Genomic DNA, 15,480 nt, shown 5'->3' with positions numbered 1-15,480 from the left:
GAGGTGGTCTTGGAGGTCTTTGCTGCCGGGAGTTCACAGCAAATTAGGGAGGTAAGGCACAAACCAGGTCGAGACAGGTAGAGGAGCAGGATGGGGCAGCAGGAGGGTGCAGGGTCAGGGTGGGGAGGTCACAGAGGCTGAATCCTGAATGCAATTGCAGAGACTCGAGATTTAGAGCAAATTTCTAAAGCTTCTTTAGACTGTGAGCTTCTTTACAAGGTGAGGGAAGAAGAGAATTCCAGGCAGAGAAAACAGCAAGTGGAAAGGTGAAAAGGCAGTGTGTGTGTGCATACGTGTGTGCATGTGTGCCTATGCACTATGTGTGTGAGAGCATGTGTGTATGTGGGCCTGTGTGCACATGAGCATGTGTGTGTGCATGTCCATGAGTGAACTGATGAAGTTTCTGGACAGTGATGTGAGGGAGGTGGGTAGGAGGAGGGAGGAGGTGAGAGGAGAAGGAGCTGGTGAGGGAGGTGAGGTCCAGGCTGTGAAGGCCTTGAATTTCCCTGGACATGGCAGCAGGCCTCTGAAGGGTTTAGGTAAGTGCTAGTGTGATCATTTCTATTTTAGAAAAACAATCCTGGCAGCTGAAGGCCGGGCGCAGTGGTTCACATCTGTAATTCCAGCACTTTGGGAGGCCGAGGCTGGCGGGTCACCTGAGGTCAGGAGTTCAAGACCAGCCTGGCCAACATGGTGAAACCCCGTCTCTACTAAAAATACAAAAATTAGCAGGGCATGGTGGTGGGCACCTGTAATCCCAGCTACTTGGGAAGCTGAGGCAGGATAATTGCTTGAACCTAGGAGGTAGAGGTTGCAGTGAGCCGAGATCACGGCATTGCACTCTAGCCTGGGTAACAGGAGCAACAATAGTCTCAAAAAAAAAAAAAAAAAAAAGAATAGATTAGGAGGTGAGGCCAGAGGCAGGGCCACTCACTAGCAGGCTGTTGAAAGAAGCCAGAAGAGGGGGTAGCAGGAGCCCCATCAAGGCTGCGGCACTAAGGATATGGACAGGGGATGGCTGGAATGGCCATGGCCTGGTGACCGATTGACTGGTGTGTGAGGAGAGTGCCTCTGGGGAGATAAGAGTCCAGGGTCACTCCAGGGTACCTAGCCTGCTGGCAGGGAGGGGACGAGTGGGGACATTAACCAGGATGGGGCCCCTGGAGGAGACCTAGTCCCAGGGCGGGGTGGGGACGATTTGCAGCCCTGGGTGGGTGGGTGGTGAAATCACCGCATGGTATTAGATGTCCTGTTCTGGGCCTGACCCAGATTTGCTTGGTAGAGCCTACTTCTGGGCTCTTTCCTCTTCCCCTTTTCCTTTCTGCTTCCATTCCCTTCCTCCCTGGTACAGTTTCCCAGTCTCCTCCCTTTCCCTTCAGCAGCGATCTCAAGATAAACAGCTGGGGAAGAGGAGCTGTGGAAACGTCCAATCAGGGAAGGTTATTAATCCAGGATTCTAATTATGGTGTCGCCCTGTGTCTCTTGCATGGTAACAAGCCAGCCTCAACTGCTTGAGCTAAGAGCAAGCTCAGTGTTTCCTTCAAGCAGCATTGTGGACAGATTCCTGCCAGACCCTTCAGAGCAAGTACCCCACACCCCTAGCCCAGGGTCTCTTCCTCGATAGGGGGTGATCTGTCTGCCCCTCACTGTTTTCTCCAAATAGGTAAGACCAGTGTGGCCAAGCACGTGATTGGCAGCGAAGTGCACATCAACACAGCAGCCCTGGTTTTCAGCAGCTGAGGTCAGCTGTTGAGCCAATGCACTTTATTTATCTGCCTAACTGCCAACATGACCTCTTCTGGGAGCCCTGGGCTGGGATGGTGCCCTCACCTCTGGTATGGAGGAAGGAGCCCTGGCTCAGGGGACCTTTCTTTGAGTAACTGTTCTGTGCAGGGCTCTGGGCTCAGTGCTGAGGATGCACCACGGATCAGACAGAGGCTCACGGACCTCAGCCATTTCTTTGGCATGAGGTCATTGCAGCTCAGAGGAGGGGCTGTTGACCTTGACTGCATGTGTCTGTGTGAGTGGAGCGGGGAAGGTTCGGAAAGGTTGCTTCTTGTTATTGCTCATTTCTAAGTTGCTTCCAAAGCCCCCGATGGGCTTCTCAGCTCTCTCAAGAGGAAGGCAGAAGAGAGTCAGAGAGAGATGGGACAATGGAAGCACAGGTTGGAGGGATGTGATTGCTGGCTTGAAGACGGAGGAAGGGCCATGAGCCAAGGAATGCAGGAGGCCTCAAGATGCTGAAAAAGGCAACAGAACAGATTCTCCCCTACAGCCTCCAGAAGGAGCGCAGCCCCGCCAATACCTCGTTTTTAGTTCAATGAAACTCATTCAGATTTCCGATCTCCAGAACTGTAAGATAATAGGTTTGTGTGTGTTCAGCCACTAAGTTTGTGGTACTTTGTTATAGCAGCAACTGGAATCTAATGTCAGGGGCCAGATTTCAAGATGCTGTAAGCCATGTCAAGGGGTTTGGATTTTATTCTGTAGGGCTCAAGGCTTATCACTACTTAGGAGTCTGTGTATGTTAAGCACATAAGCTTAGATTATGAGGGTTTGAATACCACCCTTGCCAATAACCAGCTTTCTCAAAGCTGCAGCATTTTCAGCTCCAAAAGTGGGGAATCATAGTTCTCATCTCATTGGGCTAGCATAAAGATTAAATGAGATGATGCCTGTAAGGTGTTTAGCCCGGTGTAGGCCAGGAAAGTGATTGTTACTTTTACTTGCTTGGCAACCTTAGGTAGCATAATGCCTCATTTGGCAGCTTTGATCATGGTGTCTGCCCAGGGAAGGTATAGCAACCCCCCTCCAACCCCCTTATCCCCAAGGAATAAATGAATTTTGTGATAGGATTGTATTAGTCCATTTTCATGCTGCTGATAAAGACATACCCAAGACTGGGTAACTTATAAAGAAAAAGAGGTTTAATGAACTCGCAGATCCACGTGGCTGGGGAGGCTTCATAATCACGGTGGAAGGCAAAAGTCACGTCTTACATGGTGGCAGACAAGAGAGAAAAGAGAGCCAAGTGAAAGAGGTTTCCCCTTATAAAACCCTCAGATCTCATAAGACTTATTCACTCCACGAGAACAGTATGGGGGAAACCGCCCTCATGATTCGATTATCTCCCACCAGGTCCCACCCACAACATGTGGGAATTATGGGAGCTACAATTCAAGATGAGATTTGGATGTGGACACAGCCAAACCATATCAATGATGAACTGGAAAAGAATTGAAGGGTGTGCCCCTATTGGCCTGGCATGTGGCTGTCTGCCCACCCATGGGAGGAGCAGGTGCCTATTCACCCTGCTCACCTAGCCCCTGCTTCCCTCAGCTCCCCACAGGCATGCCTGCATTCCTGTGCCCCTTATGGGCTGTATTCATTTCTGGCCCCTGCACTATGCTCCAGGCATCAGCTATTTTAGTTACAAGTTCCTTGAAATGCTACACCTTCCCTGCCCACCCGGACAGAGACCTCCCCAGGCCCAGCTGTCAAGTATCGATTTCCCCTTTAAATATTACTGCAGCCCAGGAGCATGTATGGATTAATTGACGAGGCTAGGCTTGTACCTGCACACTTCATTAACAGCTGCTACTAATTAGTGGAGTAGTCATTAAGAGACCTACTGGGGTTTTGAGGATAATAGTTTTATTTATTTTTTTCCATGACTCTTAAGCATACAATAAATTGGGGAGTGAAATGCCATGGGACCAAGTTTGGATGGGAGTCACGGGGTAGCCTGTGCTCTGGATCTGCCCTAAGAACACAACAGAAACTAGGACATCACCACAGTGGGACCCAGAGTTGAGGCCCTTCAGGTCATCTGGTCTACTATATGTGGCTACTGTGGCTGGGACTGGGATGGGGCAGGGCCTCATTCTCAAGGTCACACAGGGACAGGGAGGCAGAGCTGGGATGAGCACCCAGGGCTGCTGGCCTTGTTGCTGGCCAGGGCTCTGTTTGCTAAATGGGGACTCTGCTGCATACATTTGGAGAACCCAAATGTGGGAGGATAGACCAAGCTCATGGCCACGTCCTCTGCCTGCCCCAATCTTACCCTCTTTTCCCAAGAGGGTGTTGCCCTTCCTTTCCCGTTTCTGCACCTCCTCCCATCCCATCCACATCACTCCACCCTTCCCACTCCCACTGGAGTCCTGCTATACCTTGCTCCTGGAGCCCCTTTTTCTGTCCTTAGCATCTGCAAATGGACTGGACTCGACAAACAAACAGTCTGCAGTGGACCCCTTGGGTCATCCATTCTGATGGAAACAGCAAATGGAATTAATCCTAAGTCTTTGAATTTGGGCAACTCACTGACTCTCTCAGCTTTATCCTCACCAGCTCATGGTGAGGCTGAATGCACAGTAGTAAAGGGGACCAAGCATGGGGATGGCATGGAAAGAGTGGGTCCTCAGCAGATGGCAGTGCCTGTGCCCCTGTGCTCCTTAGGGAGGTGGTCTGTGGGCAAACCATCGTGCTTTCCTCAGGCTGACCTGGACCATTCACTGAGTGCACATTAAGAGATTTTACAGTAAAGGAATAGAGCCTTGACTTATTATTTCCTTCTTGTTTTACAGATAATGATGGTAATTCGCATCACTAACCTTCCCTGAAAGCTTACTATGTGTCAGGAACTGCTGTTCTAAAAGGGCTTCACATGTATTCATTCATTTCATCCTCCTGACAATCCTGTGATACAGGTGTTTTTGTTATGAGTCCTATTTCAAAAAAGCAGAAGCGAATACAGTAAGTTGCCCGTGGCTACACAGCATGTCAGAGGTAGAGGTGAACCTGGCATTCCAGCTCACAGTCCAAACCCTTAGCCACAGAACTGTCTGACCTCTTAGAGAGGTCGATTTCCTGGCTAAGGGAAACCCCTGTTCCCCAGTGTGTGCTGCGTGGGTGGCAGCTGTGTTGGTGCCACAGGTCTGTGTCCCCTGGACATCTGCTGATTTATCCAAGGTGGGCACTTGAAGCAAAGACCGTCCACACTATATAATTTGAGTGATCTGGCTCAAAAGTGCGGGCTGGGCCAATCTGAGTTCAATCTGGGGAAAGGTATGAAAGAAGCTGAGCCTGGAGGTGGGGAGAGTTGATGAGCTTGACTTAGGGCTGGAGACTCATCATGATCACCAGCTATGAGTGATTGGAGGAAGCCAGCTGGCTGAGAAAGAAGACAGAAAGGTGAATGAATGCCGTGAGAGAGACCTCAGTCCTGGAAGGGCAGCTTTCCCCGACAGTCTCAGGGTGCTGGCTCCCATGGAGTCAGGCTGCTCCTGGCCTCCTGTTTAGGTATTCTGGTGAGGATGTGCTTTATATCGAACTACAGATGACCGTTGATTTACAATGGGGCCATATACTAATAAACCCATGGTAAGCTGAAAATACTGTCAGTCAAAAATGCACTTTTGGGCTGTGCATGATAGCTCATGCCTGTAATCCCAGCACTTTGGGAGGCCGAGTCGGGCAGATCACTTGAGCCTAGGAGTTTAACGTGGCGAAGTCCTGTCTCTACAAATATACAAAAATTAGCTGGGTGTGATGGTGTATGCCTATAGCCCCACCTACTCAAGAGGCTGAGGTGGGAGGATTGCTTGAACCCAGGAGGTGGAAGTTGCAGTGAGCTGAGAAATGCCTCTGCACTCCAGCCTGGGTGACAAAGTGAGACTCCATCTCAAAAAAAAAAAAAATGCACTTTTTATTTAAGATATTTTCAACTTTTCGTGGGTTTATTGGGATGTAGCCCCATTGTAAGTTCAGGAGAAGACTGAATGTGTGTTGCTTTTGCACCACTGTAAAGTCAAAAAATCCCAGGTGGAACCCTCATAAGTTGGGGACTGTCTGTAATTTCTCTCTTTGAGTCTCTCTGGTTGAACTAGCAGCCTCTCTCTTCCTTGGAAACAGAATAACTCTAATATGAACAGTTATCTTATCAGCTCTATAGAGTAGCACCAATGTGAGGTGGGGCTCAGCCCCATCTATCAAGCAAGGCTTCTGCACAAGAACAATATCTTTTTTTAAAAATTTGTTTTAATTTTTTTTTTTTTGAGACATAGTCTTGCTATGTCACCCAGGCTGGAGTGCAGTGGCATGATCTCAGCTCACTGCAACCTCTGCCTACCGGGTTCAAGCGATTCTTGTGCCTCAGCCTTCTGAGTAGCTTGGACTATGGGCGTGTGCCACCATGCCTGGCTGAATTTTGTATTTTTAGTAGAGATGGGGTTTTGCCATGTTGGCCAGGCTGGTCTCTAACTCCTGACCTCAAGCAATCTGTCTGCCTCAGCTTCCCAAAGTTCTGGGATTACGGACATGAGCCACTGCACCTGGCCCACAATATTCTTAAATATAACTGGCGTAGATGGGTAAAGTACTCTGGACACAGTGCCCAGCTGGACATAAACATCTGTACTAGTCAGGGTAAGGATAAGGTAAGTGGCTTATGGAGGACTGAAGTTTCTTTCTTTTTCACTGCACAGTTCTAAAGTGAATGGCCAGGGTTGGCAGGGCAGTGCTGAGCCTCACAGCCATCCAGGGACTGGGGTCCTACAAACCACTGCCCCACCATCCTTGAGACCCTTGGTGTAATCTCAGTGTTGGAGCAGGGAGGTGCCATGCCTGGTTCTGCCACAGCTGGAAGAGAGCATGGAGGGGCACCTGATGTCCCAAGTCATCTCCACTCCCCTTCCACTAGTGAGAACTTAGCACATGGTCTCACCTAGCTGCAAGGGAGCCTGGGAAGTGTAGTCTTTATCAGGGTTGGCAAATGCTGTCTGTAAAGGGCTGGATAGGAAATAGTTTCAGCTTTGTGGGGCCATATACTCTCCATTGCAAGTACTCAACTCTGCCCTTGTAGCTTGACAAAGACCATAGAAAATATGCAAATGAATGGGCATGGCTGTGTTCCAATAAGACTTTATTCATGGACTCCTAAATTTGAATTTAATATCACTTTCATGTGTCATCAATATTATTCTTTTTTTCCAACCATTAAAAAATGTAAAAGCCTTTCCTAGCTCATGGCCATTCAAAACTAACTAGTGGTTTGGAACTGGCTGGTGGGTCATAGTTTGTGGACTCCTGACTCCTGGTCTGGACAGTGATTTTGGGCTTGGCCACACTTTGTTAGGGGAGATTGGATTTTGGCAGAGAGTGAGTGATCTCTACCACTACGTCTACTGCAGGGCTTGCTTAGAGAGAAGAGTTTTAGCAAAAGCAGGGTGCCCCCTTCCCCCTTCTCTGTACAAACAGAAGAGCAGAATTCACTTGGTGAGGGGGAACAGCTATGCCCCTCTTCCCAAACTTTTCAGGAGCAAGGGGAGGGACAAGCCATGGTGGGGGGCTCCTGATGTCAGCAGCGTGTAGAGAAAGTGTCAGCTCAGCACTGGAAGGTCTTCTGCAATGCCAGATAAGGAGCTACAAGCTGCCCCCCCAGGGCTAGAAGCTTGCCATCCAGAAGGAACCAGTGGCTGGGCCGGGAGACAGGTGGCAGCACCCCCATCCCTGCCACTAGGGCTCAAGGACACCATGCAGGAGGTGGCTTTCAACCAGACAATGACAATTTTTAACAATTAGAAAGTGACAGCTACAAATATAAAATGTGACCAAAAAATCTGTCAGAAGGAATGAAGATACCATTATTTGGAGAGTGTATTCCTCCATCCCTCCCTCCTCCTCATCAACTCCCAATGTGGGGGTGGGAGCTTGCCAAGCAAAGCTGATATCAGTTATTGAGAAAAATAGAATCATTCCCTGTTTGTACATCACTGAGTTTATACTGTCAATCAAAACAGCTACACATATTTTTAGCATCAACTGCCAATTATTCTTTCTGTCTCAGAATAATCAGAACCCAAGACTGAAAAATTCACTTAAGGGTGTTAGACATGGAGTCAGGCCAGCCTGGGTTCTGACAGTCCTGGTTCTGACAGGTCCTGTGTGACCTCCACAAGCCCTGTGACCCCTCTGGGATACAGTCCTCTCATTTGTCAAATGGAGGAGAGTAAAACCTATTGTGCAGGTTCGTGGGGAGAAGCCCATTTCAGAGCATTGCTCAACGGCAAAGGATGACTTTGGTTTGTCTCTGTGGGTCTCAGTCTTCTCGTGTGTCAAGTGGATGGTTGGACTCCATGATCTGTTTCCACTGTGACTTTCAGTCGCTGCACCACTGATGGTTAAGTCTCTGACTTTGGAGGAGAATGCTGGCCTTCACAGGTGCTTCCTTCTACAGGGAGGTTTTGAAGACGATGAAAGCAGTGGCTTGATTAGGAACTTCCTGATCTTCAACCTTCCCAGGCTTTCTGGGCACAGTGCAAGCTGACCTCCTCTAAGATGTCCTCCTAGATTTCTTCAGGCACAGGCTGTCTCTCCTGTTTATTAGGGACCCATATATTTAAACTTGACCTCTACCCCAGCCTTTGTTGTCTACTTTCTGGTCTGCCTGGGGAATTTGCTAGAGGTAAACTCCCTGTAGCCACTCTGATAACTGATCCTAACCCTAACCCTCACCCTAACCCCACCTGGATCTCTGTGAATGGGTCTGACATGCACACACACATCATAGCTCTGTCGGTGACACTGGCCCCACTTACTGGCTTTAACCCTCTCTGAGCCTCAGGTCCCAACATTTGCCTTAAGGCACCCTTGCTTAAACAGCCCATTCAGACACACTCACTTGTTTGACCTTGGTGTTGGACACAATGAGCCCTGCTGTTCAGTTGCTCATCCCATCCCATAAGTGTGGGCTGGAGGTGCCCTGTTTTGGGGCTAGCCTGGGAGAGGCCACCAATCTCACTTGCCTGTCATGCAAAGGAGACAAAGCACCCAGATCTCCCAGCCAGGAGCCCCTGTTGATAGCCATGTCCTCTTGGACCCTGGGGTGACGTGGAGAGCACAGCAACCAGCTGGTCCACAGACCGTGCAGATGTTCTATTGGCCTCACATTGCCCACTGGCTTCGTGGAAGCAAGAAATGCTATCTCAAGTGGAGCTCTGTCCCCTCTTCCTGTCACCGTACAAATGATGGATCAATGACCACCCTGGGAGAGTGATATTCTTAGGGAACATGTGAGAGAGCCAGCCAATGAAATGTATGATGCAAAATTAAAGATGCTGGTCCTTGTTCACCTCATTAACCATCTAAACTCTTAGTATGTGTGAGGCATGTTGTGGTATGTGACATCATTTAATTCATCCATTCATTAATTCCTTTTCCATTCAGTGTTTGTGGTCTGTCCATAGGTGTTGGGAATATGGGGCAAACAAGACAGAAATAGTTCCGGGTCTGGTGGCGCTTACAGCCTGGGAGGAGCTACACAATGAAACAATTACAAAAGCATTTGATTTGATGAGCCTGCAGCCTGGGCTGTGGAGTTGAAGGTGGCCAGACAATGGTGAGGGCCAGGGTATAGGACAGAGCACCCAAAATGTTCCAGGCAGAGAGAAAAGAAAACAGGTGGGAGAGCTGAAGGGAGACGCTTGTGTCTGGATACCAAAGCATGGGGGTGGGAAATGTGGTGCTCTGAGGGGGTAGGGAGTGGCTAGACTCTAGGGGCCCCAAAAAGCATGACAATAGTGTTTGAACTTTAGCTGGAGAGCAAGGGAAGTCCCCAAAGCTTTTCTGGCAGTTGCACAGCAGGACAGGTTTTCACTTAGAAGGACTCCTCTGGCTGCTGTGTCCAGGGTACATGGATAGGAGGAGAGTGGAAACTGCTGAGGTCACTCAGGTAAGACGTGTGGAAAGCTAGAACCATTAGGATGGCATGAAATGGGCTGAGATCGGTTCAAGAGCTCTAAGGAGGAAGAGCCCACAGGATTTGGATATAGGGAGAGGGAGCATCAAGGCTGTTCTTAGGTCTCCCTTTTGAGTGTCTGGTTGGACGGTGGCGTCTTTAATTAAGATTGGAAACACAGAGGGATAAATGGACTTTGGGAGAAAGATGATTGCCTGCGAGACCCCCAGGTGGATCTGGAGTTCAGGAGAGAGGTCTGGAGCAGGTAGTGATCAAGATGGGAAGTTGGAAGTATAGAGGTGGAGACGGGCTCCTCTGGAGGGCTCGAGTCTTTCAGAGAGAAGTGGACAGGGCCTGGTATGGAGCACTGGAAACTTTTCTCAATGCTCCACAGCCTCTATGTACAATCCTCAAATTATATGCCAATTATGCACCAATTATATAACCCTTCTTGGTCAACCAGAGGAAAAGAAAGATAAAACTAAGAGAGAGTGTAGTAGAAATGGGGGAGGATAAGGGTTGTTTTGGTGCCTTCTCCTACTCATCCCAGCCACAGGGCCTTTGCACTTGTTGCATGAATTCCTGGACCACCCCTTCCCCAGATGTTGGTTTGGCTGGCTCCTCAACCTTCAGGTCAAATGTCACCTTCCCTGATCACCATCTGATTACCCTGTCCCAAACTGTGCTGCTCTCAGCTGTCCCAGCCACAGCAACTGATTTGACTTTCTTGTCTTCTTGTCCTTCCTTCCTTCCTTCCTTCCTTCCTTCCTTCCTTCCTTCCTTCCTTCCTTCCTTCCTTCCTTCCTTCCTTCCCTCCCTCCCTCCCTCCCTCCCTCCCTCCCTCCCTTCCTTCCTTCCTTCCTTCCTCTCTCTCTCTCTCTTCTTATTTTAGAGACAGGATCTTGCTGTGTCGCCCAGGCTAGAGTGCCATGGCACAATCACAGCTCACTGGAGCCTTGAACTCCTGGGCTCAAGTGATCCTCTCAGCTCAGCCTCCTGAGTAGCTGGGGACTATACGTGTGCACTACCACACCCAGCAAATTTTTTTTTTTTTTTTTTTTTGAGACAGGGTCTCACTCTGTTGCTCAGGCTGGTCTTGAGCTCTTGGGCTCAAACAATCCTCCTGCCTTGGCCTCCCAAAGTGCTGGGATTACAATCCTGAGCTACCAAGTCCTTTGCTCATTCCTTTGTGGGTCTTTTTTCTGTTTCTCCTGACCATGTAAAACCCCCGAGGGCAGGGACCTTATCTGTGCGTTGTTCACAGCTGCTTCTCCAGCACTGTCCTTGGCTTGAGTTATTCTCAATTCCCCTTCCCTTCTCCTCCAATAGGCATGCAGCAGCAACACATGTGTGTGGGCTCTAGCTCTTGTGCCTCTCTTGAGTCTGTTCCTGTCCCTCAGCCACCGCTGTCTGAACTGGATCCATGAGCAGGTCTTGCTTGGGTCACTTATCTTTCCTCCCTCTGCTCTTCTATTGTATGATTCACACGGCAGCCAGGAGCCTCTGTCTAAAATGGAAATCTTCTCATGTGGTTCCCTTACCTACACTCTGCAAACGACATCTGAAAACAACTCCAAATGCCGTATGACCCTTTTCAGAGGCCGTGATAGTCTAGCCCCTGCCTACCCTGCCAGTTTTCTCTCCTCCTTTGCCCTTCACTCTGCGTCAGACACACAGAGCTCTCAGTGTCTCCAGTGTGCTGCTCCTCCCTCTCACCTGGGTGCCTCTGCTCTGCCTGCCATAGCTTGTAGGAGCTCTCTAAATACTGAATGCATACATGACAAACCCAGGACAACAAAAGGAGAAAGGATACTCACCAGGACAGATTTGCCTCCTGTTTCTCTCCCCTTCCAGGGAAGCCTAGCAGAGCATCTTACATTCTCACTGCATGTCTCTCGTATGCCCCAAACACTTTCCCCTGTCCTAGCATTTGATGCCTGAGCCCCTCAACCCAGTACCTTGAACTGCCTCCAGGGCCCCAGCCATCCCAGGCAGCCTTAATTAATTGTAAAATTGATTAAGAAGCCCCCTTTGTTAGGCTGGGCTGGTGTTTATTTGTATTTTCATACTATTATCCTTTTATACTTCTCTGGGCGCCATCAGCTCTCTACTGACACCTTTTATTGGGGAAATGTTAATTTAAAAATCATCTATAATGCAGGTGTCACAAATCAAAGCTGTTCAGTAATGAGTTGCTCTTATGTCGTATAAAAACAATTAATTAAAACCCTTTCTGAGAGAGCCGTGCCGGCAGATTTATGTTTCCCAGTGTCTCCCCCTCGACCTTCCTTTCTAAGGACCCTCATGCACTCAGCTGGCTTCTATGGGGGGATGGTTTCCTCCCACCTCTCCCCAGGAAATAGAATTCCAGCCCGGTGGAGTGGAGAAGGCTCCAGGAGGGCGTCGGGCCCAACCACCTTGCGTTATGGAGCACAGAGAGGGATTCTGCTGTGGTCACATAGCACCTAAGTGGTTGCATCAGCCTCAGAACAGGCTGTCTTGCCTGAGTCCTTCCTCGTGATCACTGCTGGTGTTTCTCCTGCTGGCCTTCATGGCAAGGCTGATGACCAGGGCACACAGGAGAAATGGCACTGCTGGTCTACCAAGTACCACTCTCTGGCCTGCTCCACAGCCTGGCCACAGCAAGGGAGGTGAGTCATTCTCTGCTGACAGATGCAGTCACTCCACAGATGCTTTCCATCTTTGCTAATTAATTCTGCACTTAAGATAATCCAGGGGCTCTAAGTTCTGGTCTTGCCTCTGTTCCTGACCCATCCTGTAACCTTGGGTAAATCACTTCCCCTTGGTTGGGCCTCAGCTTCTCTCTCTACAAAATGGGTATATTGATTGAAACCAGGGGTTGCAAATTCAAATACTCATAGGTACCATCAATGAATAAGGCAGTCCCAGCGGGACCTGAGAAAAACCGTAGAGGAGCATGCCCTATCTGAAGGAGACCACCTCTATCCCTTTCGGATGCTTGTGGCCACAAAAGAAAGCAGGCCTGGCATTGCTCTTTGCAGAGAAACTGGAAATCCAGCTTGGGATTTCAAAATGTTGATGAGCGGGCCAGCCCTTGCTCAATTTGTCCTCAGAGCCCCTTCTTCCACATCCCCTGTTCTGCTCTCAGGGGCTGGCCATGTCTCTCTATGACCTACTGAGGTTCCAGGGTGGCTGGGTCATCCTGGCTCCTGGGCTTCATCACCAACACCACCTTCCTCCCTCCTCACCTCCCTAGGGTCTAGAGCTGGTGCTGATCTCTGGGTTGCCTTGTTGGTTTCTCCTCACCTGCGTCTCCAGTCCTCATGTTAAATTCCCTCTGTTTTAAATACCTCCCATGGTTTATGGGTTCCTTGTTGGATCCTGACTGGTACATTTCATAATTTTATTAACAGACATTATTATTAATGAACACAATGAAGAGCAGAAATCTTGTCCGTGGGTGGCTGGATAGGGTATGAAGATTCCAGGTTATAATTTGGTTCAGGGTAGACCTGGGAAATCAGATGGTATCAGTCACTGTAGAAGCTTTCAGTCTTATATACTCTCCAGGGCATCTGCATCTGGCCCTTCTGCCTCCACCAAAAAGTGGCCTCTCATTCTCCATTGCTGGGACTTCTTATGGCCCTGCCCTGCTCACCCTCTCCGTGGTTGGTGGTTCTTTTTTTTTGAGACTAGGCCTTGCTTTGTCACCCCAGGCTGGAGTGTAGTGACGTGATCACAGCTCCTTGCAGCCTCGACCTCCTGGGCTCAAGTGATCTTCCCACTTCAGCCTCCCAAGTAGCCGGGACCACAGGCACACCACAATGCCTGGCTAATTTTTTTTTGTATTTTTATAGAGATAAGGTCTCACTATGTTGCCATGGCTGGTCTCAAACTCCCGTGTTCAAGTCATCTGCCTGCCTCGGCCTCCTAAAGGGGAAGTGGGATTACAGGTGTGAGCCATTGTGCCTGGCCTGGTGACTTCTTTTATGAAGGGGGATTGGGTGGGCTCCATGCAGGCAAATGACTTTCTCCCTCCCCTGACCTCTCCAGCCTTCTCCACAGCCCAGCCACTGTGAGGGAGTCATCAGCACTGGAACCCAGGGGCCATGGCCTTGGAGGATCCGGACCCTCTGCATTTGAGGAACTTGGCTTCCAGTCAGGGAGCCAAGATGTCCCTGCCAATCAAGGAGGGGGTGTGGGCTGGTGGAGGAGGCAGCCTTGGGGCACGGGAACTAATAGACCAGACTCAAGGGTTCTACTCCTGACTTCTAGATTGTTCCGCCTCCGTATGGAATATGTTCCTTCCATCTAACACTGTGGGATTTGGGGACCATCCAACTCAAATGAAAGAAGCCAAACCATGCAGTGAGCCACCCCCTCCCCAATGTGGGGTACCCCCTGCCCCCCGCCCAGCTCCCCTGCCCTCTCAGCTGAGGGGGGATCACTGCCTGGTGATCTCAGCCTCCCCTCCAAGTGGGCTGTGAAGTGTCTAATCCAGGCTTTCATTTGGCATCCACAATTATAATGTCAAGATTGAATAATCTGCCTTTATCTCCCGGGTGACAGCCATGTAGAAACTTCAAAAGAAACAGTTTTGCTGGCATCTAACGGCTTTTGTTAATTACTATATCCCAAAGAAAATGAAATAAAGGAGGGAGAAAAATGATATTTCTCTGTGACAACTTTGTAAAAATAACAGTGATGAAGCGGCACGGTTTAAGGGCTTTAAGTATTCATGCGGCTGAGATGCGGCCTCTACCCTCCCACTGGGAAGCTTGAGCGTGCCCGAGGGTGCATGCACACACACACTCACACACTCACACATACACACACGCACTCGGATCTGCTCCCAGACCCCTTCACACACCATACACGTGGTTATGGGTACTCATCTTCATAACCCTCTCACAAAGTCCTCTGCTACACACACGCACACACACACACACACACTCATACGAGTAGAGTACTCCTTCCTTCATTGGATGGTTCAGAACCCTTCCCATGACCCCAGTTGCTGCTAGGGACACAGGCTTGAAAGAGGGTCCTCTCAGGGTAGCGGGACAGCGAGGAAGACACACAGGCAGACAGTAGCTTGTTTTCTGTTTTCTCTTGTGTCACACTGCACAGGTGTCATGTGCCATGTGGGCACCTAAGAACCATGTGATGGAGGGAGCAAAAGCACAGGCTGTGGGCTGGGCTGCCTGGGTTTGAATCCTGGGGCTATCTTGTTGTAGCTGTGTGACCTCGGGCAAGTCATTCAACTTCTCTGTGCTGGAATGTCTTCACCTGTAAAATAGGGACAGTAATATGGTGTCCTGGATAGGAGGAGGTACAAGATGAGGTAAATGAAGTAACACAGATAAAGTGTTCCCCAAATGCTAGCTGTCATTTAGAGGTGTGCAGAGTGGCTGACTCTGCCTGAGGAGGAGTGGCCTGGCATTACCAGAAGGCTTCATGGAAGAGGTGATATTTGAGTTTGCATCCTTGAAGGTTAGAGGAAAAGGAGCACATATCCCAGGCAGAAAAAACAGCTCATGCAAAGACTTACAGGTATGGTGGCACATTCATGTCCCATCGGTGGTGAACATCTGGTGTGACTGGAGGACAGTGTGAGGTATCAGGAGGAGAACTGGATGGGTAAAGGCTCTGGAAAGGTAGGCAGGATGTACCTTAGTGGTGACAGACCTTGGGTTTCATTGAGAGGGTGGAGTTTCCCTTGAGGAGCTGGGGGCTGCTGAAGGGCTGCGGTCTGTTTAGGACCC

The 15,480-nt window shown here is 49.5% G+C and overlaps 1 long non-coding RNA gene across 1 annotated transcript; it reads left to right on the top strand.

The window, feature by feature from the left end:
• The first annotated feature begins 1,518 nt into the window (after positions 1–1,518).
• Positions 1,519–14,386, top strand: LOC129045137 (uncharacterized). The gene is made up of 3 exons (XR_008504893.1): positions 1,519–1,663; positions 13,573–13,668; positions 13,769–14,386. It is a non-coding gene; the product is annotated as an uncharacterized LOC129045137 (long non-coding RNA).
• The last annotated feature ends 1,094 nt before the right edge of the window (positions 14,387–15,480 follow it).

This window comes from Pongo pygmaeus, chromosome 8, assembly GCF_028885625.2.
Source record: "Pongo pygmaeus isolate AG05252 chromosome 8, NHGRI_mPonPyg2-v2.0_pri, whole genome shotgun sequence".
NCBI lineage: Eukaryota > Metazoa > Chordata > Mammalia > Primates > Hominidae > Pongo > Pongo pygmaeus.
The sequence above is the reverse complement of the archived record's forward strand: the minus strand, read 5'-3'. Positions and strand labels throughout refer to the sequence as shown.